This window comes from Suricata suricatta, chromosome 14 (genome assembly GCF_006229205.1).
Source record: "Suricata suricatta isolate VVHF042 chromosome 14, meerkat_22Aug2017_6uvM2_HiC, whole genome shotgun sequence".
NCBI classification, from domain to species: Eukaryota; Metazoa; Chordata; class Mammalia; order Carnivora; family Herpestidae; genus Suricata; species Suricata suricatta.
The window spans coordinates 30562285-30588446 of NC_043713.1; the positions used below are offsets into that span (position 1 = coordinate 30562285).

General features: G+C 38.2%; 1 long non-coding RNA gene and 1 pseudogene across 2 annotated transcripts; both read right to left on the reverse strand.

Moving 5' to 3' along the window:
- Positions 1–1144: 1144 nt before the first annotated feature.
- LOC115277397 lies at positions 1145–1807 on the reverse strand (annotated as a pseudogene).
- A 3835-nt stretch (positions 1808–5642) lies between these two features.
- LOC115277901 lies at positions 5643–25715 on the reverse strand. 2 transcript variants are annotated; one of them, XR_003902571.1, is made up of 4 exons: positions 25224–25715; positions 24344–24478; positions 9850–9922; positions 5643–5921 (listed from the first exon to the last, which is right to left on the reverse strand). It is a non-coding gene; the product is annotated as an uncharacterized LOC115277901 (long non-coding RNA). The 2 variants fall into 2 exon arrangements; XR_003902570.1 differs by lacking the exon at positions 5643–5921 and having other exon boundaries at positions 9720–9922.
- Positions 25716–26162: the final 447 nt, after the last annotated feature.

The window sequence follows — 26162 nt, forward strand, 5'->3', positions numbered from 1 at the left end:
AGACCCCTCTTGTATTTCCTGCCTCCCCAGATATGTCTAGCTGTTGAAAGAAATGCTTAGAATTGAAGCATTGTAAGGTTTGTTTTCTTTTTTTGGTTTTATTGAGATAAAATTGATGTGTCACATTGTGTAAATTTAAGGTATACAGTGTAATGACTTGATACATGCATATATTGTGAAATATCTACCAAAATAATGTTAGTTAATATATCCTTTACCTTGCATAATTACCTTTTTGTTGCAATAGTGAGGACATTAAAGCTCTACTCTTACAACAACTTTTAAATATATAATATAGTATTGTTAACTATAGTCACCATGGCGTAAAGGACTTTTAAGAACTAGTGATTGCTACTCAAAGTATAGTCCATAGACCAGCAACACGGGCACTACTTGGTAGCTTACTAGAAATGAAGAATTTTAATTTCACCAGCCAGACTTACTGAAATCAGAAGGTACATTTTAACAAGAACCCCTGGTGATTCCTGTATTGATTGAAGCTTATAAAGCATGACCCTAGAGTAATGACATAAACAGGATTTTTTGGAAGAAAGAGGGGAGGGGAGAGAAAGGGAGGAAGGAAGAAAGGGAGAGAGAGAGAGAAAGAAAGAAAAAAATAGAGGAAAGGCAGAAAGGAGGGAAGGAAGGAAGGGAGGAAGGAAGGAAAAAGGAGGAAGGAAAGAAGGAAAGAAAAGAAAGAGAAGCCATATACTGTTGAGCATTTTGAGACTGATGATTGGTTCTAATATATTCGAACAAAACACTGGAGTAAAAAGCTAGGATAAGGATGAGATGTAGCATAAACACAGTCATGGCTATAGTATATTTATAAAAAGGCTTGGTTAAGGTTGATATAATACATTGATCCCCAAAGAGGATATTGTATGCTAGAAAAAATGTTTTTGAAGTCCACTTTCTTTAATATACAAAAAATGTAGGACAAAAAATAAATTAAATATTTTCACATCTGGTTACACCACTGTCTAGTTTTTTATATTAACTTTGCTCTTCAAACAGTGGATAGTAGCTGGCATTTTACAGATTTGAGAAAAGATAAAACAAAAACCCAAAACACTTCTACCATGTTTATTCTGCACTGTGTACAGCTGTGCTCACAGAGCAGCTTTCTCCATCATTCAGAAATTCAGTTGTATATAAAATTGAACCTGCCCCAAAGCTGAGGGAGACTAGAAATGATGGGCCCTTATCCCAGAACATCATCATACAATTCAATGATGCAGCTACCAGCTGCAGTTTTAGGGACTGCAGATAAGGCTTCTTCTTGAAGTTGAACCAAAAACAAATTCTTATGCTCCTTAGGTTGTGTAACATGTGCAGGAAGATCTGGATATTGATGAGGTTCAAATTTTGGTCTGTGCTATCAATGACCTGAAGGGCCTGGTATCTCTGATATTAACCATTTTAGTCCTTCAACCTCTTCTGAGTTGTTTAACACTTAATTCGGTAACTTGAAGAAAGTTGCTCCCAGCTGTAGCAGTAATGCATAGACCAGCTGATCCTCATGCACAATCAGAACACCTTCTATGACCCTCCTCTTTCCAAATTTGTCAAATTCCTTGCTCATGCAATGAAATCTAGCTACAACAGAGCTATGCTTCTCATAGACATATTCTTTTATACCAGAAGTATAATTAGTAAGTGGGTACAGGTGGATGGGGCACTCCATGGTGAGGGGCTTGGCTGGTTAGATATAATTGTTGCCAAATTGGTTGACACCCCACCCCTTTCTGCCCCCTCCTCTCCATTGGTAGCCAGGCAGTCTGCAAATAGGTAGCACCATGAACATACTGGTACTCTCAAACTGGTGGTGAGCTAAAAGGGAGAGGCCCAGAAACTTTCCCTGGGCTGGCAATGGTATTCGGCATTCTGCTCAGCAGTGCCACCACCATTAACCTGAGAGCATCAATAATCTTTGATTATAGAAGATGCTCATTAAGTATTTATTGATTTATTGATGGAACTTTGCCTGACCCAGCAACAGAGTGTCAAAATAATGAATTAAATAGCTATTAAGTTGGCATGAACAATACAGTTTTTTCTGCTGATCTGAAAAAAATGTTTTTCTGATAATCTTTCCTTTTTTTTCAGAGAAACAGTGAAATCTCCATACTGTGGTATATGCTGTTTATGCCCTTGGCATTTAATGACATTTGTTTGTATTAAAGAAAATTATGTGGTGTGTGTGGCAAATTCTTAGAAGGTGGAAAAATTACATTTTGGGTAGTTCCTCTAACATCTAGCATAATACAAGTGAGTTCAAATATTTATAAAACTGAATGAATATACATCTAAAAGAAAATAATTTTTCATTGGAGTGGATTATGATAGGAATTCCTATTGATAGGAATAAAGATTTCAGTTTATTAAATATTTATTGTGTGTTAGGTACTGTGCTAACTGCTTTACTTATGAGGTATCATAATTCTCTTAATGACATTATGAAGTAGCTGCCTTCATCCTTAGTTTACAGATGGTAATACTGGAGCTCAGAAGAGTCAAATGACTTTCTCAGGGTCACACCATTAGAGAAGTCAGAAGTGAGATTCAAAGACATCTGACAACTAGGCTATTCCCCTTGTCATATCAGAAGCAAGTGGGATTCTAAGTTCTCATTCTTTATTTCTTATGTTGGGAATTCATAGGAAAGACACTACTAGTATTAGACCTTAGCTGAAAAGATCGAAGAAACTAGAAGTCTCCTGGGAGGACTTTGAAGAAATTTTATTTTCTTCAGTTTTTTCAATTTGGGTTACATATGACCAGTCCCTATGGGCTTTGGGTATCTTCACAAAATCTTTGAAGCCAAGACACAGCTTCCCAAGTGACACTGCATTAACATTATAATGAAGTGGCCATATTTTACATTAGCAAGGGAGATCAGGTCAACTCTACTCTTATGCTTTGAACTCTACTCTTTCTAAAATCCTTTCCTAACTTTCTGCCTGCTTTTACTTCTACTTTCTGTCTAGCATATTTTGGTATCTATTATATATTTGACATAGACGTATACTAGCCTCATGTGACTAGTTACATGGAAAACCCAGATGTCAGCTTTAGTCTCCTTTCTTCTTAAAATATAGGTCGGCCTGTATTCCTATTCCATGCTCTCTCCAAGATTTTCAGCAGTTCAAAGGCAGGTTATATCGTGAAGGTCAGTATCTGGCCCCAGCTTTTTGCTTTCTCTGAATTCCAGATTTACCATCTTGTGTGTTTTCTCCTTGTTTATTTCCACAGTGGCCTCTTATCTAAGCCTGGATCTTTTTTTTTTTTAAATTTTTTATGTCTTTTATTTATTTTTGAGAGACAGAGAGGGACAGCATGAGCAGTGGAGGGTCAGAGAGAGAGGGAGACACAGAATCTGAAGCAGGCTCCAGGCTCTGAGCTGTCAGCACAGAGCCCGACGTGGGGCTCGAACCCACGAACTGTGAGATCACGACCTGAGCCAAAGCCGGCCGCTTAACCGACTGAGCCACCCAGGTGCCCCTAAGCATGGATCTTAATCCATTTTTCTCATTTTCACAAAAATACTAGTTTTTGTTTGTTTGGTCTTTTTTGTTTCTTTTGTTTTGTTGTGTATGTGTTTTGCATTTTGCAGAATTTGCTGAAAGTTTGAGAAGAGAAAGGGAGTCTATATCCTAGCAAAGCAAAATCTTATATTCAAATACTAAGCTCTCTCTTGTCAAAAACCCTCCTAACACCTCTATAAGTTGCCGGACTATTCTCTCTTTTCTTCTTCTCCTTTATTCTCTACCCTCATCCCAACGAAATCCAGTATCTTCCCTCATTTTCTTAGGCAAAAAAATTCAACTCTTGTCTGTTCCTGTTTCTAAATTCAGGTCTTGGCCCTTCTTTGCATAGCTAAACACTCTGTAGGGCTTCTTAATTATCAAATTCTTTTGGAAAAAGCAAGGACTTCTATTTTCAGTTACTTATGAATACAAATATAAATCTTCACTCCCCATCTACAGGCAAGTTTCCTTAAGCATAAAAATAGACTCCTCCTTCTTTGTTACTCCTATAGACGATTTAGAAGTTCATTCATTCATACTTGTTTGGCTGAATAGATACGTAAGAAAGAAAAGCAGATATAGACATGAAGTGGGGAAGGAAACAGAGAAGCAAGATAGTCTCTTCACTTAACATGTCACTCAGGTGAGTCCAGAAATACTGTATAGCTGGAGGCCCTATCCAATGGTCCTTTGTGTTTGGGTGAGGGTTGATAGACAGTAGTTTAATTCCTTTTTCTGCCTCAAAATACTTCTTGCTGTCTACCTTTCTTATTGGATTCCTACCTTTCCAGGTTAGTTTCTGTCATCTATCTTGCTAACTGCTTTGCCCTTCCTTTAGATGTGAATTTCTCTTCTATTTTTAAAAAATAATAAAAAATAGGGGCACCTGGGTGGCTCAGTCGGTTAAGTGTCTGACTTTGGCTCAGGTCATGATCTCACAGCTCATAAGTTCGAGCCCCCCACCAGGCTCTGTGTTGCCAGCTCAGAGCCCAGAGCCTCCTTCTGATTCTGTGTCTCCTTCTCTCTTTCTCTGCCCTTCTCCCGCTCACGATCTCTTTCTCAAAAATAAATAAAACATAAAAAATTAGAATAATAAAAAAATAATGAAAATAATTATTACAATTGGGCTCCAAGCAATTTTTAGAACAGCTGTTGCTTTTAATAGGTTTGTTTTGTTTTGTTTTTGAACAGGATCAAGGGCATTTATGTTCTAGCTGAAAGGAGAGGATAGATACTGGTCACTCTTTCTTTTAAAGACTATAGACAGAAAAACGTTTATTAAAAGCAAAATATGGTCTAGAAGCTATGCGAGATTTTTGCTCTTTTTAACTTTTTAACTTGCAAAATTATGCATACTTATTTAAAAGCTTTAAATAGATCATAGAGATTATATGTGCATGCACATATACACACATGTGCAACAGAAACATGATGTAAAAAGTTCTTTATCTGAGTAAACTTCTATTCCAATCAGTTTCCACTATGAAGTCTTCACTGTGAACAACAAAGTCACTTTGCTAAGACTTAGAATATTCCATTTATTTGATGCTAGAAGGGACACATTGCTTTTTTCTGATCTTTAGAGGGGACTTGTCTTTTGTTCTCTCATGAAATAATTTTCTCAAAGCTTCCTTTACATATGAACTATGTTTTCAGACAACAAATGTATTCAGATTCACATCTTTGGGTAGTCCAAATATATGAAATGTGTGCACAATCTTCTGTGCTATTTTGTTTATTGTGACATTGCAGGTCCTATATAGGTATACTGTTCCAAAAGGGAAATATTAGGATCATGGGAAGTTATTTTATAGATCAGCCAAGTCATAGCATATAAGCACTCCTCTACTGATGGCTTATTATGAGCTACTGACATAGAATAAGAGGACTGATTCTTTTAATGAAGAGGGAATGCATGGTTTATTGAAGGAAGAAGAAATGTCACTTGCTACTTTCAAACTTGGACAATTTGTTTGAGCATTTGTGTTGCCTTATTTGGTGCTTATGAAAAGATTTAGATAGGTCTTGCAAAGTTCTTATTGAATTTGGGAATGTAACCATAGAAAAAGAAAGTAAAAACAAACAAAAATACAGTCACATTTAAGAGGCAAATTTATATCTAGAAATCTTTGTGATTTCACAAAGAATGGCCAAGCAGGCCACATAGTTGGTGGGGAAACCAAGTAAACCTGGAGACAAAGAAGAGCTGATTGCACAGAACTTCAAGTCATAAAGCTGATATTCAAGCTCTACAATCTTCACGTACTACTCTCTGGCTTCCTCCAAGTGGTTTGTTAATGCCTAATCAGGAAGCTTTGGACTTAAGTATTTCTTGTATGCACTCAAGAAGCTATGGATAAAATAGTTGCACTCCCCGCCTCCACATTTTTCCTAGAAACAAAACAAATGGACTTTTATTCATATGAGTGAATTAGGTCTACTAGGTGCTAAACTTCTTAAGATAAGGATTTGGGCTTTATTTTTTAAAATTCCCCCCACATTTAGCCCAGTGATGGGCATCAGATAGATAATAATATATATTTTGTGTTTGTTTTCATTTGTTGTAGTTAAACGTAAAGAGAATTGACTGACTGACAGTTTGATTAACATGGACAGAGAGCTACCAAAAAGTAGGTAGATTCTCATTAATTCAAGATTGTTTAGGTAGGTGCTATATGAAGTCTGTAAAAAGAGCCAAATGACCATTCAAACTCTTTTCTCATCTACAGTCTGCTAGTCAATCTAAATACTTATGATAAATTGTATAATAGGAGGAAACAATCATAAAATGACCCTTTTCCAATTGCTTCAGAGACAAGCAAATTAACACTTTGTCACAGACCCATTTATTTTAATTGTTCTCTCCTAGGTAATATCAAAAAGTCAACATGGGTAGAGGAAACAGAAAAACAAAACAAAACAAAACAATTTGTTCCTCATTAAATGTTAGAAAAGTCCAAGATAAACCTATTTAAAATTGATCTGATAAGCCCTGAGAACTGTGATGCACTGATGTGCTTTCCTCGGCTAATGGTCTTCGGCTAATATTTATCCATTGCTTTGAGTAACCATTAATCTCTTGTGTTGAGAAACTCCACAAATGCAATTTCTAGGACATTTAACCTTTCCAGGTTTGCTGTCTCTTGAGTTTGGGTGACTTGGTTGTGGTGTATACTCAATTTCATTTAGTTTTCTTGGGTCCCAATTGCCAAGATAATAGCACCAATTCCATTTAAAATTAGTCTTTCTACTTCCACAACAGAGCGATATGTTCCTGAGGTGTAATGAAGTTAAATTCATTTTGCCTTCCCATACTTAAATTCTTATCCATTACTACCTCTCTTCCCTGCAATGCATTCCCTGCTATTTTTCTCTTCGGTAATTTGACATCAGGAATGGCCACACAGGAAACAGCCGAGCAGTGTAAATGCCTTTCTAATGATCTCAAAGCTTCACCACAAACTTAATAATATTAATGTCCTTGGTTCAATCTTTAGTGGTTTTATTTTTATTCTTTTTTTTTGTTGTAGTTTGTTGCTGTTGGAAAATTCCCATAAGCTTAAATATACAGTGAACTTAAGTTCACTTTTTAACCTAAAGATGTCAGATCCACCCATTTCCTCCTCCCTCTTGTCTTTTCTGTCTCCAGTTACCCTAGCCTGGGCCTGACAAGTAAAGCTTTTGAAAAAATGACCACGGTGCTGAACAAAGCCTGTTGTTGCAGGTAATTGTTGAAATATCAAGGGTATTGCGTCCTCCATTACTTAAGCTCTCATTTGTGGTTTTCATGGTTTTGAGGAATGTTTATGGCTGACAGTCCTTTCTTTACAGCTCTATCCTTCAAGCTCCGGCTGATACTGCTGAGAATGACCGCTTGAGTGACTGATAAAATGTCAAGATGCCATTATTTCCAAGAGAGTGTTTGGGAGCAATAAGATATGTTTCAATTTATCTCATCCACCTGAATTTAAGTCTTCAGGTTTAACTTTGTTGGCTGCTACAACCAAAGTGTCTCTGGGTTTTTGAGAGAACAGCCATCATGGAATGCAGGGAGAGTTATAATGATGGTCACGCCATGAAATTTGTGTTGTATTTCACTGTGCACATTGGTGTAATATTTTGGACTTAATTAATACTCTCCAGGAACCTCAGTTTATGGATGGCAATAACCATATTTTAGATCATGTGAAATACTGCAACAAAAATTCAATTCATAAGGCAGATGGCAAAGCCTAGTTTGAAGAACAACAAAACAGGAAGATTTACAGTGAGTTTCAGAACTCTTCAACTGGAATCCAGCCGCTGCCAAAAGCTCTGTTATTTCACTGGAGGGTAACAATCTGTGAGGGTCATTAGTGTCCTCATAAAAACTGAGATTAAAAAGTAGTCAAATGAAATGAATAAATAGTTGAGGCTTTTTCTGTGCAATAGAAGTGGAGTTGTTTAAAAAGCAAGGTTTCCAAATGTTTAAAAATATCATTCTGTAGTCATTTGTTTTCAACCTGGAATTTACTAAAATGGTAATTTTTAATGGAATGACAAGGATCTTGTTACATTCTCAAGTGTGCAGTATACAAGAAAACATTTCATAAGCAGGTATATTTTTTTCTCTGTCTCTTTCAGAGCTAAGAACTCATTGTGGAAACAGTTATGATGGAGAAGAAAGGTTAATGAACAGAATGCTAATAACATCACTGCCCAGTTACCTTGGTGTTTCTGATTTTGGCACTGCCACAAGCACCATACAAAGCAAAGTATGGTTCACATAGGTTTTAATCAGATGAAGCACAAAGTTCATAAATAGTTTAGATGCCCTTTAAGGTTTCTGAGACTACCTAGGAAAGGCTCCTGAGGTGGGTGGAGATTTAACCACCCACAGACCCAGCAAGCACCTTGCTTCTGCGTAAATGTGAAAGAAAATGGTACAGTGAAATGGACTTTTAAAAATTAAAGTGAGAGCCATGCAACATCATAAGATTTTAATTATTTCAGAATAGACTTCATTAGTGTGTGTGTGTGTGTGTGTGTTTGCGTGTGTGTGTGTGCATGCACACATGCATGTATAGAATTTGTAGCAGTTATTCATGTTAATATTTCTTCTATTCTAAAAAAATCACAACTATAGTTATTATAAAACTTAGGGGTGGGGTGGGAAGAGTGGAATAGAGCAACGATTTTACATCTCCATTTTCTAAGGCCAGAAATCTTGGAAGGATCTGAAAAGCAGAGACATTAAGTGGTAACACACAAGACGGCTAGAAATTCCTTAGGCAACTATGATTTGCATCACATCAACTCTGCTGTGGATCATTCTACCTCTAACCATTGTCCCTGGCCAATTGACCAAAACAATAGAAAGTACCCTGGAGAATTAGAAATTCAGATGTTACTCGTATAAATCTGCTGTTTGAGTATCTGTACTCTAGGCCAGAGCTCCCCCTTGATGTGTACCTTAGCAACCTGAAGTACTGTGACTGGGTCATAGGTGTGCCAAGATACTGATCCCACAGCCTTCTTGGTGGCCAAACAGGCCTGAGGTGCCCCCAGATGGTGGCCTTTGGCTATGATTGGCCTTTACAAATTATCCTATTGTTCCATAAAAATGTGTCCACTTTCTCTGTTGTCATCACATGTACATAGTTGCGTAGAACTGCTCCAGACCTCACTTTCCCATGAAATGAGGGAGATTGAACAACTTGATTCTCATGGTCCATTCCATCCCTGTAATTCTGTGAGCGTATATCAGACTGAAGTTAAAATACCCAGCATGCCCTGTTCCTTTAGCCATAGTTCCTTCAGCCACAGAGGCTCATAAAAATCGAATTAAAAAACATGGAAAAATGTAGTAGAGTATATTTCATGTACTGGAAATCTACTACCTGATTTTTATTGGACTCTGTGCACAAGAGGCAATCCTTATTTTCATGGTAGCAAAGGAGCCCAAGGAACTATAACATGATCTATTATTTAAAAATATTGTTATATTAAAAGACCTATGACACATCTCTGATCTATCCAGTGTTCTGTCTCTTCTATCTGATTTGTTGTTTTTGGCCATCCCCAGTGGTTAGCTATATGAGCTCCCAAACTCTATGCAGAGACAGACTTGAAAGGGAAAAAATAATTATTGGTCCATTTCATTAGTGACCATGAGTGAGCGTGTGAGGAAAAAGAGGAAGACAATGGAACTGGCTGACTCCTACATGTTCTATAGCAGTCTCTTTATAAGAAATCAAATTTAATTATTTGCTGAAAATGATGCAATGATTTTCTTCTAGATTCAGGATAGTGGAGAAAATCATCTTTGTCTTTATTTTACTTTTACTTGCATGTCAGAATTCCACATGAGGTTTGCAAACATCTTCTGACATCTTCAAGATCCTGCATATTCCCTAGGAGAGACATTGTTCTTTATAGATCTCATAGACAAAGACCACGTAAAATGATATCATTTCATTCTACAAAACTTCACGTTAGCACACAATTACTTCTGAAGCCTTCCTTGACTGATTAGAATAAAATTGATAACTCATTCCTTGATATATAGGTCCAATGTTTCAATTACTCTGTGTTCCTTAGTATATCTTTTTCTAAGGTAAATGATATAATGCTTATGGAAGGGATTTATAAACCATATGATACCTTATAGACAAAATACCTTTTTATTATTAACATTTAGTTAACTAGAATATAAATACAAGAAAATATTATATTAATTTAATTCAATATTTTTCCTCATTTTGCCATCATGCCTATTTCCTTTAAATACTATTTTATAATTATTTCATGTGTCTTTGTTTATAAATATAGAAAGGCAAGGGCAAGCCCAAGACTGTTATAAAGTGCCTGGTCAAGTATTTCTAACTATGTTCTGTTTCTTTACCGTATGCAATGAAGAGGAGAAGAAAGTGTGTTCACTGCCCTTCTAACCCACAATTGTACATTTGAGAAAACAAGATCCACATTTATAAAACAATCATAGAAAAACATGAGAAATACTTGATAAAGTTCTAAAGTACCCTAAACATTTGGTATCATGGAAACTTGAGAAGACATGATGACTTGAAGGTAGCTGTGAGTTTAGGGGATAAGAGGAGATCTCTCTGAAGTTGATGCTAAGCTGGTCTTTGGCAGAGGAATAGGATTCATATTTACAGAAGGGGAAAGCATGCATGAGTAAATACTTTTCCTAAAAATACCTTTACATGGGGTGCCTGGGGGTCTCAGTCAGTGAAGATCTATCTATTTCAGCTCAGGTCATGATTCCAGGATCATGGGATCAACCTTCCCCCCAGACTGCATGCTGAGTGTGGAGACTGTTTAAGATTCTCCCCCCCTCACCTCTCTACCTCTACCCCTCTCCCCTGCTAATGCTCTCACTCTCTCAAATAACAAAAAATACCATGACACATTGTTGCTACCCAAATGTCCACTCTTTATATCAGAACCATGTCTTTGCAAATTGCTACACATTCATAACTTTTTTGGAAAATAATATTAATAACAGTAGTACAGTATACATGAATATACTACTGCCACCAGAATGTGAATTAAGCATCAGTTAAAGTCAACAAATACTTTCAAGCACTCAGGTCAGCACTACATGTTATGAGAAATATAAAGATATAAATATAAAAATAGAATACTTGATCACTTTATTAAAGAGAAAATAACCTAGGGGGTTGGAAATATTTTGATATAATAGAGAAAGTGAGGAATCAGTTAATTTGAATTTTATCTCAATATTTACCCTGATTTGTTCATAGAACATAGGAGAAATCTCTTATCCAGAATTCTGAGGTTTTAGTTTTCCTTCTTACAAGTGCAGGAGTTGGGTTAGACTAATTCTCTTTCCCATGATCATGGCCACTGCCCTTGGGCAGTTTCTTGTCATCAATAGGATGGACTATTACCATGGATTCCTAATTGCACTCTGTTATCTAGACTTGCTCTCCTCTGGTCTACCTTCCATATATATGCCAAGAAAGCAAATTATAGCTCTGATCTGACCCTGGCACTTAAGGCTTTCTTAAGGGTGTCTGTGGAACAAAATCCCAGTTCTTTAACGTGGTACAGGAAGCTGTCCATAATCTATCTCTAATCTCCGTTTTTTTTATTCAGTCTTCTAGCCACTCTAAAATTTCTGGTTTACATCTAGGTAATAGTGAGGTACTGGTAGCTTCCCAGAAGTACCATTTTGCCTCTCACAACTGGGAAATTTGTTTGTGCATATGGTCCTTTTTATAGGAAACATCTTTCCTTTTTTCTTCATGCTGAGCTCACTTATTTTCTAATTCCTTATCTTCCTGCCATCCCTTCTCAGTGTTTCTGTGAAGCTCCACAATCGCCAAGCCTCCATTTTATCAGTATCTGTTGCCCTCTTCAGTCATTAATTTCTTTCAGATTGAGCACTGTATTGCATTCACTTTTTCTTGGAACATAGGAGGCACTCGATAAATACTTTGGAATGAGTAAATCCATGAATTAAGAGTGTGTAGTCTATATCCTATGATAGTAGAAACTCATAGAATACAAATATGGAAAAATTATTATGAGCCTAGAATGGAGAGAGCAGTTAGTGTTGGGTAGAGGGATTCAGTTAGTTAACTTTTCATGAGTGAGTGATATTTTTATTTATTTTTTATTTCCTTTTCTTTTTATTTAAAAACACTTTTTTAACATTTATTCATTTTTGAGAGACAGAGAAAGAGCATGAGTGGGGGAGGGGCAGAGAGTGAGAGTGACACAGAATCTGAAGGAGGCTTCAGGCTCTGAGCTTTGGGCACAGAGCTTGACAAGAGGCTTGAACCAGGAACTGTGAGATCATGACCTGAGGTGAAGTTGGACACTGAACTGGCTGAGCCACCCGTGCATCCAATTAGTGGAATTTTTAAAAGGCAAAGATAGGGAGGAGTAAAATTCCAAGCAGTTGGTGGTGGCCTGGGTGGCTCAGTTCGTTGAGCATCCAGCTCTTGATTTTGGCTCAGGCGATCATCCCAGGGTCATTGTATCAAGCCTCACATCAGCCCCAGGCTCAGCATGGAGCTTGCTTGAGATTCTCTTTCCCTCTATCTCCCCCTCTCTCCCTTTCCCCTGCTCTCACTCTCTCTTAAAAAAAAATTCCAAACAATTGGGACAGAAATGAGAGGAAGGATATTTGACTTATTCTGAATCTTCCCCAAATTTAGTGGTTTAAAAAACAATTTGTTGTTTTCTATCATGGTTCTGTGGGTTAACCAGGCTCTCCTAAGGAAATTTGCTAGGGTATCTAAAGCAGTTGTCTTCAGAAAATAGCCAGGACCAGATCATCTGAAGGGTCAACTGAACCTGAGGTCCAAATGGCTGGCATTTGTGTCTCAGTACCCTCCAAGAGCATATTTATCAGAGTAGCATAGACTTCTTTCACAAGTTGCAAGAGGCAGGTGTTGGAAGATGGCAGCCCAGTTAAGGATTACACCAAGAAGAGTCACAATATCATTTTGACCTTTCTGTCCATCAAAGCTTCCAAAGGGTCCATCCAGATTCAAGGCAGGTAGAGAATAGAGTCCACCACTCAGTGGGGAGGGGCAAGAAAAATACATGCTGCAGAAAGTACATGAGATAGGAGACATTGCTGCCGCCTCTTGGAAAATACACCCTGCCACAGGCTTTTTTTCTGAGAATAGTAAGGGGTGTGTGTAGGTCACAGAATGGGCAATATGTGTGGGCTCTTACACAGTAAGGAAAGTTAGCTTGAGCCCAGAGAGCTTTGAGTGCACAATCTCATTAAAGTTTTAATAAAAGGTGTGCCATTCTATCAGTAGGTAGTTCATGGGGTTTTTCATTCTGCTGGAGTAGTTGCTCTCTTTCAACCCTCTGGAAACTTTTTGTTTTAAAATGGGTTTGTTCTACATTGACCTATTTTGTCAAAATTGTATACCCTATGATTGGATATCAAGATGTCTCTCTCTTTATTTCTATTATTAACACAGTCATTCATCTTGAGACAAAATGGAAGCTGAGAAAACTTATCCAATAGGAATATCTTCTGTATATTTGATAGATTTCAGTGAAATTTAGTACACATGTAGGGGTTGTAGAAATAACAGATTGCATTGGGGGATGGCTACAGTTCACTGAACTGGTAGGGTAGCTGTCTCTGAATACTTTCCAAAAAATTGCTCGCAGTAATTGATGTCCTGGGAGAAACTAATGTATTGGCAGAGGGAATAGAAATTTAAGAAAACTATGTAGTGATTCGGTCAATGGCATAGCCAGACTATATAAATTTAGACACAACTACCATTTTAGTGAAAACAGGTTTTTGGTTTTTTTTCCCCCTGGCCAAAGTTTCTAAATAATTATATCTCTACTTCAGGGTACTTAGATAGGTAAAGCTTCTGGGTCCAAGAAATCTTAGGAAGATTTTCAAAAAGCCAGAGCACTGTAAGTAACAGCCCATCTGTCCCCTAATTTTAGAGTGTTTTTAAAAAAAGAAAGATCTCTTTAATTTTTATGTCCACTTCTAAAATGTAATGCAGATGATTCAGCAGGCTACCCTTGTGGATGATAAACAAATGCTACTTGCTAATTTCTTGTTCTATTGCCTAACTTATCTACACAAGTAATGGCAGTACCACAGAAAATGCTGTAACTGTGTTGAACTTTAGTGTCATGTCTGAGCACACTGAGAGGATTTCTAGGAAATAGTCCTATGAAAACCATTAATGCTTTCATAATGTGAATGTATTTTTTAAAAAGATGTTCACTGCATGATAGGGTTTTTCTGTGAGGACTCTGTTCTTAGTACCAGAAGAATCAATTTCTTCTGTGCACCTGGCTTGGGTTTTATCTTTCAAACATTAAGTGATGTGACTGCTAGCTTCTCTTTTTTTATTGTAGTTTTTTTTGAAGCTTAGAGACAAATTTGTGTTCCATTTCCAGTATGGGTTCGTATTATACTACGTACACTTTTGAATTCTACTTTAAATCCTTCTAGGGACAACCAGGTACAAAACAAATAATCAACCACATAGTGAATTTATCTCAAGTTGATTGATTCAGGATTCATTTGCTGTAACAGTTGATTAACCCTACATTTGGCCGTCAACCTCACAGAGTTCTGGGAAATTAGGAAGTTGCAATCCCCTTCTTTGATTCATGCAAGTTCATTCATCTTTCAAGTGAAGTAAAATAGAAATGTTTGGTTAGCCTTCACCCTAAATAATGTGTGGTGATGGTGATGATTTAGGAAACAGCCAATTGTTTAAAAATTTATTTGGGAATGTAGTTAGAGTTTCTGGCTTCTCCACATGAGGACTTTAGTTGGCAAATTGACTTCAGTTGGCAAATATTATAGAAAGCTTAATTCTAGCAGGGGCTCTGAATTACTTTTCTGTTCATTGACAGAATGTCTACACAAGCCCTACATTTTTTTTAGCCCTACATATTTTGTGGATTGTCTCACATATCTCCCCTGCTGAGGCTGTCAGAGAAATCTGTGAGATGTGAGGCCAAGAATGGTGTCCTCTGCTAAATATGTGCAAAGGGAAGGGGGTGAGTTTTGATGGCACATATATTTAATTTTTGCCTCATTGGCTGATATAAGTGAGGAAAAAGTCTAGATTAAACAGAACAGGCCCTCTTAATAAAATACCCAAAGTTGGATACCAAACCATAGTACTCATTCCAGAGTATTCATGTCTTTATTTGTAAAATGTATAAAGTATTCCCGTTGTTTAGCCTATGGTTTTATGCACATTGTAAAAACAACAAATAACAATTTATGATGGAAATAAACCACGTTTGTGGTTCACTACCACCCAAACAGCAATGACACTGACTCTCAATCTCTTTGACTTTGGATTCAGAACACAGTGACAAATGCTACCCAGCTGTCTGTCAGAAATAAATTTCTGGACTAAATCAACAGGGCTTCAACTCAATCCGGACAAAATTGTGGCAATGTTGACACTCTAAGGGCATGACTCTGAGGAACTCATCTGAAATGTATCCTATCAGAGACTCATGCAGTAACATTTCAGAGAACCACGAAAATGCAAGTGAGTTTGAGTTCATTTTTTGGATAAGCAAGTGAATACACCCCCTCCCCACCTCAAACTTGTGTACCATAATAGGAAACATGCATTGTTCTTTGTGGAAATCCTTTGTGTGCAGGACATGAGTAAAACTTTGAATCAATTAATTACTCAAACAATGACTAAGCTGTAAGTTCCTATCAGGACATGATAATTATCTCAGTGGGAGATGCAAATATGCATGACACTATTCTTCCCTTTGACCAGTTTAACATCTGCTTGGGAAGATGGGCTATGGGCATAAAATACTTTTGGGAGGAAGTCTCATAGAAGTTTGAAAACAGGAGAGGAAAAACCTGATAGGCAATTTAAGCTATGCCTCACAGAACAGAGAGTGGATTTTTCACACCCTTGCCATCTCTCCTTTGGTTCACTGATGCTGAGGGACTATTTACCTCTGAACTTCTTGTGAAATAAGCAATAAATAGTACTCTTAAAATATGAGTCACTTTTAGTTGGGTATTCTGTTATTTGCAGATGACAGTGTCCTGCCATGAAAACCAGCTATTCTGGATTTAGTCTCATGAGAGGTCTGGCTTGTGTAAAATCATCTAAAACTTTCCCTTGGGATGTTGCCATTTTTCAAATACTTTGTTCTTTGACCTAGTTAGAGCATATATTTACTAATTCATAAAACACACTTTCATTGAATTATCTTCCATGAGATAGGCCCCATGCTGGGCACTGGAAATTTAAAGATTAATGAGATGCCCTCCTCTTCACAGGGCTCACAAGCTACTGGGTGGCTGGGTAGCTGGGTGGGGTAGGGGTATGAGAGGAGATACAGAAACAACTAATTTTAATGAATTGTCCTAAGTTCTGAGATAGTTATAAGGTGTTTTGAGGAATGAGAGAGAAGTGGAATGGAAGGAAAATAGTGGGAATGACTTCCCAAGAGAAAGTTTCTCCAGGGTATTTTAGGAAGTCTTTTTAATCACGAGAGTTGTAGACAACATGGCAAGATGGAGCCATCATTGGACAGCCATCTTTTTCTCTGACACCAGAGAAATTATGAGCTATGAGTTACAAGGATCTGGTCCCATCTCTGCCATTCATTTACTCTGCAACTGTGGTGGTCACTTCTGTTCTTGAGCTCTTCTTCCCTCCTTCTAAAGGGGAGGTCATTAAGCCATCATTTGGGTATAGGTGTGAGGCTGGCCTGAAGAAAAGGAGGGATGCAAAAAAGGGTGTTCTTAGAGACAGAAAGAGGGCAACTGGGTGTGGAATATGAGGAGTAGGCTCAGTAAAATTGCAAGGAGAAGAAATAAGCCAACTAAAGTAATAATAAGAAAGGCCAACAGAGCTTGCCATGTGCGAGGTATTTACCTGAACTCTACTTCTACTAACAAATTTTGTCTTCACAATAATCTTTTGCAGTAGACACTCTTCTTATCCTCATATGACTGGGACCCAGGGATATTAAATATCTAACCCCAAGTCACACAGTTAAGTATAGTATTATAACCTAAGCATATGGACTGCATTGTAACCTAAATGTTTGTAACATTTTTTCTGCATTAAGAGCCCTGGCTGATTTATACCATGAAGGAAATGAGACTTTGAATGAAACAAAAGATAAATTCCAATTGCAAACTTAAGGATAGCAGAGGGAGGAAGACACTGTTGTGATGTTCTTGAGCATCTAGTCTCATTTGTAATCCGTAAGGAAAGGGGATGTGTAAAACTATCAGTTTTAATGAGTTTGGTCAGGCAAACCTTGGGTCTGTGAGGAGAAGTATAACTTGTGTTTTTTTGTTTTGTTTTGTTTTGTTTTGTTTTTGCAACAAGAAGATAGTCTAGTGGGTTGTGTATGTAAAGATGGCTTAGAGGGGACTCAAACGAACAAACAAACAAACAAACAACAACAACAACCCAATCCACTGGTCCTGGATGGAACACCAACTCCTGAGTGGCTATAATATCTATTTTTAAGAGAGGAATGCTAACTACTCCTTTTCTCTCATTTTTTTCATTCAAGCCAACATTTAATTTGGTCCCTGTCTGTATGCCAGCCACTCTGTTGGGTTCTGAAGGACACAAAAATTAATAAAGCTCCATTCTTATTTTTAGGGGGTCATCGTTTCCTGGGAAAGCTAGACATAAAGATAGTCCTTGTATAATGTGGTAACTGCTATCTGTAAAAAAAAGTATGTAGAAGGAACCATGGGTGCTTAATCATTCCTGGGCTAAAGGGAAACTTCAGATGAGAAGCATAATATCTTCCCCTTATTTTGAAACTACAGAAATAAATGAATCTACTTTAGTCACCCTTTTTCATAAAGGCATTTTTTCCATACCTAAAATACTTACATATTTATCTCCATGAGGAGCTCCTTACCCCATTTATATGTGTTAAGCATGTTGATATGAATTTATTTATAAAAGGATCACAGAATTCCATTGCTATATGTGACCTGAGCAGTCATTCTAACTACCATACTGTCAACTGAAGAGTCCACTATTATTCAAGCTGTTATCATCCATATAAATCACTCATTACCACTCTAAAATGGTGGTTCTCACTTATTGTGTAGTGTTTTCTATTAATACACAAATGTATTTGTATGGTTACTGAAGTAAAAACACAATCAAATATTTTCCTACTACTATTTAGCATTGAATTAGATTTTTTTCCATGTTATTACAGTTTGTGTAATTTTCATTTGAATGGCTGCATGATAGTCTATTGTCTCAATCTGCCTTAAGTTACTAAATAATTCCTGTAATTATGGGCATGCACAACCACTCCACTTTATAGATAAAGAAACTGAGGCCAGTTAAGGTACTTCATGCTTTGGGTCTCTGCCAATACTTTCATTATACCATGTTGTCATTTCTACACGGAAAACAGGAGTTTTAGCTGATTCAAAATTACTGGCAAAAAGTCCTGTGAGGTTGGTTTCCTTAATGCTGGTGTTATCATTTAGTATTTGTAAAATATCAAATCATAATGAAAAGCAGATATCTGCTGAAAATTGAGGAGACTGGTCAACAGACAAGGGTCACTTTTCCCTCTGATCTGAGAGTAGCTTCTTTTTCTGTGTTGGACAGATTCCAAAGAGATCCTGTATTCTCATACATGCGTGTTAATGGACAACATGAGCTTGCCTCATGCCTCAACTATTTGAAGCAGCAGCCAGTTTCTAAAGAGTTGGGATAAATGTGGGTAAGGCTGACATAGGTGGAAGCTAGTAGAATAGGTCGCCCTTTGGAAGCTCTTTCAGGAGGTCATGTCTTGGAAGAAGAGAATACTACCATGGAGGAAAGGAGGGTCTTGGAAACTTAGATACAGAGTTACTTATGGGAGGTAGGAGAGAACCTATCAGACCTCTCAAATACTAGTGTTGGTACTGGAAGGGACATTAGAGACCATTTTCAATTCATCAATACCTAATTAGATAACAGGGGTTGAACTAAAACTCAAACATCATAATGTCAAATTGAACACATTGTCCATCAGAAGATGAATAATATCAGTGACAAATGTTTCCTCCTTCGATTATTAAGGACTTTCACATACAATTTCAATTTCCTTTTTAAAAACTCTAGTCACTCTACTTCTAATTCCAGATGCCAGACAAATATGTTTGACTATGATCTTCTTCCATATACGGGAGACAAGGAATCCAAGCTGAAGTGTCCATGGCTAGCCTTCAGCTTTACTTCAGTTAAATAGACTAGTAGTATCTTCATTAACACCTCTCTACACTTACTTCTGAAAATGCTGATCTAATTGGGTCAGGGTTGAAGGAACATAACAGAAAAAAGTTGGAAGCAGGTGGAAAAGGAGTGGTAAATGTGTTCCCCTTCAAGCATCCCAAAGGATGTGGGCAAGTAAAATGACAGAATCATAGAGTTTTAGTTTAAGAATTACTGTCATAAAGTGTGTTATTTACCATTTTTATTTTATAGATTGAATAACTGAATCTTAGGCTTATTCAGGTTTTTCAAGAGCTTATTAATGGCAATATAAGTTCATGCTTTCTTTTTGAGTCTAATCTAGTGCTTTTTGTGAACTAATGAAATAATTATTGTTACTATTGTTGTCATGAAGTAGGATGAATATCACAGTGGACAAAAGAAGTAGGAAACACGTTACTATCCTGAAGACTTTACCAATTTGGACTGCATAGACAGAAATATAGTATAGACTCAAGAGCTTGATCCTGCATTCTGTTGGTGAATGTGAGAAAAGTTCATAGAAGGTTGACTTGGAAGAAGTGGACCTTGAGGAGGTGGGACCTGATCTAGCCCTTGAAGGATTCAATTTGAACTGGCAGGTGGTAGTTGAGGGAGAGTGCATTTCGGGGGTTGTGTTTTAGCCACAGGAAGAGCCAGGGACTGCAAAGAACATTCATTGCATTCTTTACAATAGTTTTAATATTCTCATTTTAATCCATGTGAATAACTTTGGACAAGTTACTTAGTCACTCTTGTCCTCTTTTTCTCTAGCAGCAAGGAGGGAATAACAAAGCCGGGCTGCATTACCGGGAAACCAGGAGGCATCGTGAATACGAAGCATTATAAAGGGTTTTATTCACATAAAGGGGAAGGAGAATATGCTCCACAAAATTCTACAGCCAGAATTTCAAAGCATCATTGTTGCCTAATGACGGTTTTAGCTTTGCCCTCGGTGAATATATAGTTGGAGTTTTGCAACTGAAAAATATCTTTGTTATGTTTTGCCTGGATCAAAGCATACATAAAGCCTGATCAAATGGAAAAAAAGGCACAAGATACAGGCGAGCGCCTCAGCATGACAAAGAGCGGCCCTCAGGTTTTTGCTAATGCCCTACTCAGTTCAAATGTTCTGAAACCTTTGTAAGCAAAGACTGAAAATTCAACAAAATTACCATATATGTATCTTATCTAAAACAGTGGCTCATGCCTTACTGGAGATCAGAGTTACCACAGATAGAAAGACCTGAGCCATTCTCTCCAACAGGATGTGAGTCCAGGCTTCCAGGGAAGAAATAAATATTTGTCTGAAAAAAAGTGAAACTGGAAAAACTAAGAAGATTTTAAGAGAGGATGAAGATGAGGAAATCATTTTAAGTAAGAATGAGTCAGTGTATTGAAATCCAGATTTTTCAGTCTTAGGTACACCGTGGACTCCTTTTTTTTGAATTAAAAAATTTTTTTAATGTTTTATTTATTCTTGAGAGAGAGTGAGAGAGACAGAGACAGAGACAGCGTGAGCAGGGCAGGGTCAGAGAGAGAGGGAGACACAGAATCCGAAGACAGGCTCCAGGCTCTGAGCTCGCTGTCAGCACAGAGCCCGATGCGGGGCTGGAACCCAGGACCTGGGAGATCATGACCTGAGCCGAAGCCAGATGCTCAACCAACTGAGCCACCCAGGCATTCCCACAGTGGACTTGTTAAGACAGGAAGTTTTATAAACAGAAAGAAGTATCTTATGAGTAATTAATCAATTGTTTGCCTATACATGAGATTTTTAATGAGAACCAGAGAAATGTTTTTGAATGAGATTGGTGTTTTTGTTAACACTGAGTAGAGGAACAGTCTGTTCTCCTAGGATGTAGTTTCTAAGGGCACCCAAATACACTGAAATTATTTTTTGTCACGATTCAAGACAGAAGTGAAAGCAGGAGCTGTTACCATTCATTCTGTAAATTCCTACCAAACCTAGAGAATCCTATTGTGATGCATACTTCTAGCATTATTGGCATCTTATCTTCTTTTTTAAAGAACTAATTAGGGGTGCCTAGGTGGCTCACTTGGTTAAGTGTCTGGCTTCAGCTCAGGTCATGATTTCAAGGTTTGTGGGTTTGAGCTTCGCGTCGGGCTCTGTACTGACAGCTAGCTCAGAGCCTGGAGCCTGTCTTCAGATTCTGTGCCTCCCTCTCTTTCTGACCCTCCCCTGCTCTCACTGTCTGTCTCTCAAAAATAAATAAAAAACAGAAAAAAAAAGAGCTAATTAATGTCTGATTCTTATCTTTGACTTCCTGAACCTTCTCTTTTTTTTTTTCAACAATTCTATTAAGATCTTCTAGTATCATATTTTTTTTTCCTCCTTAAAGGACAATTATTTGGGGTCCTGAAGTCCCTTTGCTACCCATATGGGCTATATATAATAGGACAGATGGAAAAGTAGGAAATTCAGTTCAGAAAAGATAAATGGTTCTTGAGCTCAAAACAAAATATGAGACAAAACCCATCTAATTTGATTGTCTATTTTTTTCTCCCTGAAATGACTATTTTTGTAACAAAATTCAACTGTATTGTAAGCTTCTAAGGAATTTTTTATGCTTTCATTTTCTTTCTTATCCCACACCTCAATATTTAGGATGAAGTCTTATCCTTAGAAAATGCTCAGGAAATATAAATTAATTGAATGATTATTTGCTTATCAAATTGACAGGCTTGTCAATATGCTACTGATATTGACTTCTGAGAACATTTGGGGTTTCAATGGAGACACAGGTATGCCTTCAGGTGCCATGCCATATTTATTTTCATCTCCCTTACACTGGTTAATCTCATGCTTTGCTCAGTGCTTCTTGTGGGTAGATGCTCCATTTCTGTTTATTGAATAAAAAATAGATTCTATTGCAGAGCAATAGCTCCTCAATTAAGTTCTGTTATGAGAACTTGTACCACCAGATTAAATTTTAAAACAACACCAAATTGTTGCTATATGACCTGGCCTTTCAGAACTGAGAATCTAATATAATAATAAAAGGTTATTTCCTTCAGGGTGTATTATCTCTCTAGCCAGATGCTCATTGTTACATGCATGACAAGCTCCTCAGAGCTAAAACGTTCTCCCTTATGTGGATGGAGGAAAAAAATGAAAACCACTTACCTGGTCAACATTATTTCATAGGGTGCTGAGGAATAAATCAGGCTTGGCATGACCTTCATTGAAATTTCAGATTTATTTACAGAGGTTTGTGCTGATCGCTTTATCTACTGGAGGCTCGGTTTCCCCTTGGTGACTCATAAGTAATGTGGTCCACGCAAACCCGTGTAAATAGAGCTAATATTTCAAGGGAGGTCATGCTATATACTCTTCCCCTGAGAATAGATTATGGCTGACTGCTGGGCTGATGTGAAATTTATCTTTGTGAAGGAGAAGAGGGAGTGTGTGGTCTAGAGGGGAGCATCCAGGGTTTGTGAATCCTAAGAGGGGCTGAGATACACTGGGTCCAAGTGTTTGTGTTGTGTGTTTCTACTCATGGGCAAAGATTAACAAAGGAAAACAAAAGAACTCACTCAGGTCAAGTCTTCGATAGTCTACAAAGTCATCATTGATTTTTCTCATTTTATTTGTATACATTTCCCCCCCTGAACCACTAAATCCAGTAGTCTCCAAATAAGAGTTTGGAATCACCACTGAGTAGATCTGTAAGCTGGTTGCCTCTATCAATTCCATTTCTTTTCCTTTATTCTACTTTCAATCTCTCACCATGTCTCTCTTTCCCTGCCTTCTAATGTTTTTTGCTGGGATTTGTTGCCTGTAGTACCTCCTATTCCCTAATCTATATAGACCTCTACAATCGGCAGCCCTCCTAATTTACCACCCAAAGACTTCTCCATACATATGGAGAGACACCCACCCATCTACTGGCATCTACAAGGTGAATGCTAGGCTTTTGGAAAATGAAGATAAGCTTTTTTTCATAAAATGTGTAAAATATAAAATCCTTTATATTGTATCTGCAGATTTCTTGTATCTGCTTTATGACATATGATTATATAATCATAATATAAATAAATATTATTGATTAAGATGTCTATGAGGAAGTCAGATAATTGTATCAGAAATAATCAAGAAATACACCTTAAGGGTACTCTATGACCTTAGTGTGTTGCTGCTTGCTATGTGAGATAAGGATCTGATCCGTGTGTAGGTTACAGTGTGTTTGGGAAAACAAGACTAACACCCTGGGGGAAAAATACTGAAAAACACAAGTCTGTATAGAATTTTCTGTGTGGTATGGCCCTAAGTGACATTCTCTCTCTATATAGCGTCGTACTACTCTTCTTAAAATCATCTTGAGGGATAAAATCCAGACCTCTTTACAGTTCCTGGATCCATAAGAACTTTGCAACCTGGCCCCAGTTATCCAACCATGTCTCCATGCCAAGAATGTGTTTCAGCTTCACTAAACACGTCTAAACCACTATTATATTTATTCAGGAATGAAAAAGCTAAAGATAAATAACTTGTATAAGATCATAACACATATTAGTTATAGTCACTTGACATCTAAGGTCCTTTCCAAATGTATTACCTTATTACCTTTATCTTCTTTCAGCTTGGAATGTCTTCTCCCACTGTCTCCGACTGGCAAATATCAGTGGCTCAAATCATCTCAGAGCTGAATGAGTTATTTCTTCTCCTGAGCTCACATAGCACTTGCTTGTACTTTGCTGCATTTTAAGTCATCTCTTTAACACTCTTCCTCACTAGACCATGAGCCTTTTGAGGGCAAATGCTGTGTTTTATTCACTCTGGTTTCCCCAGTGTCTAGCACCAGAATGTTTTAGGGTGTATTATAAGGGTGAGTGAATTCCCAGAAAGTGACAGCATGATCTCCTAAATGAATAGAGAATGCAGCCACCTCATGAGATCTAAGAGCTACTAAATAGAAACTTCACACTAAAATACCCCCACCTCATTCTGCCTCTGTCACAAGAGAATCCACACATACCTCTTGGGGGCTGAGGTTGCTACGGTCCTGATCCCCTGACCTGGGGCAAATTACTTACCCTTGCGTTTACTGCAGTATCTTGTATTGTCACTATCTGCATCATTTGCAGCATCAGCAGCAACAAGGCATATGTCCATGGGGACTTATGCCAGGTATTGTGGGTGCAGACAGCCAAAAAAAACCTGTCTTTGCTCTAGAGAATAGAGCAATAGTAGAAAATAGAAACAAATGTTATATAATAGCACGGGCTTTTCCATGTAATACACCTATCTCAGAACACTTTAAAAATGAGAAATTTTTTGGATAAAAGGTGCTATATTCACTTTTTGGACATTTATCATGTACAGTAACAGAATGGAAGCCTTTTGAAGGCTTGTGATAAAAATACCTATTTAATCTTTTTCATATCTTCATATGATCTCCTTTTTCACTGAGATATAATTACATATAGCAACATATACAGTTTTTAAGTGTAGAGTTTGACTTCTGACCAATGGATACTTTCCTGCAACCGGAACCCTAATGGTCTAGAATATTTCTATCACTCTAGAAAGCTTTCTGTGATTCTTGCCAGTCAACCCTCTTCCTCCTAAGCTGCCCTGCCTCTCCTAGCAACCACTATTCTGATTTCTGCCCTCATGCATAGAATGGTTTTGCTTATTCTTCACACTTACTAGGCAACTCTTATTAAATATAACATTTATTAATATTGCATATTTATTATATTGTGAAATATGCTTTGAAAGTGCTAGGCCATCCCTTTTTAGTTTTAATGGATTTTCATATCCATTATCCAATTTAATTCAAAGTAATAAGTATACTGTAGGCACCAAATGAGTGGTTCAAACGGCGGTTGCTATAGGAATTGAGATGAAAACACTTCACTTAGGTATGTCTGAGTTGGTACAGCTTCCTAGTAGTTATTAGCCAAACTTTACCTGGACCTTCTCGACGGTAGGATGTAGACAACTGGAGAAAAAAGGCAAGGAAGTTCCAGGACACAGGAACAGGGTGAGCAAAGACTTAAGGATAGATAGCCATTGTATGTTTTCGATTAGAAGAACAGCAGGAGAATAGCGCTGGGAAGAATGCTGCAGTTCACACACCCCGGATTCTGCTTCCGAGCCCTGAGGGCGCTCTGTGACCCCGAGAGGGAGGCATGCTGCTGGATCGGGGTGAGGTTGGCTTCCTGCTTTGGTCTGACGAGAAATGCTTCCTCAGCAGTGCTGACGTCACCCTTTCGTGTAGGGACTGAGCTCATGTTGGATTTGAGTTCTATTTTTCTTTTGGTATTCAGGGACAATGCAGAGCTATTGTTGGAAGAGGTTGCGAGACCACGTGACAGCAGACTGAGCAGAGAGGTGGACCACTGCAAGCGGGGAACTCGCCACCGTCTCACCGCCTCCGCCGCCTCAGCGCCAACGCTCGCCCCCGGCCCCGGCCCTCAGCGAGGCCGACTCCCAGCGCGCGCTGCGAGCGAGCACGAGTGAGCACGTGGTGCTCAGAGCCTCGGGACGCATGCGCGCCTGCGCCCAGTTCCGCGCCTGCGACAGCCTCAGACCCGGCAGTGGGGAGGCCGTGGGTCTGAGGATCCCGGACACGCGAGCGTCCTGGGTGAGTTCCCCACTCCAGAGCACGCCATAGGCTCTCGGTGGGTGGGACTGGCCTCTCTGACTCCCTCCTCGCCCCTCGCCCTTGTGTTCTACGCCAGTTTACAAATGCACCCGGGAACTCCCGAGATGGGAACCACCAGCCACCGACAAAACTTTCCTGATATTCGTTGCTCTTTTAGTAAATTTTATGGGAGGGAGGGAAGCTGCTCACAGCTTTGTGCCTAAATTTTATCATAGGGGAAATGTTTGCAAACATGGCTCACG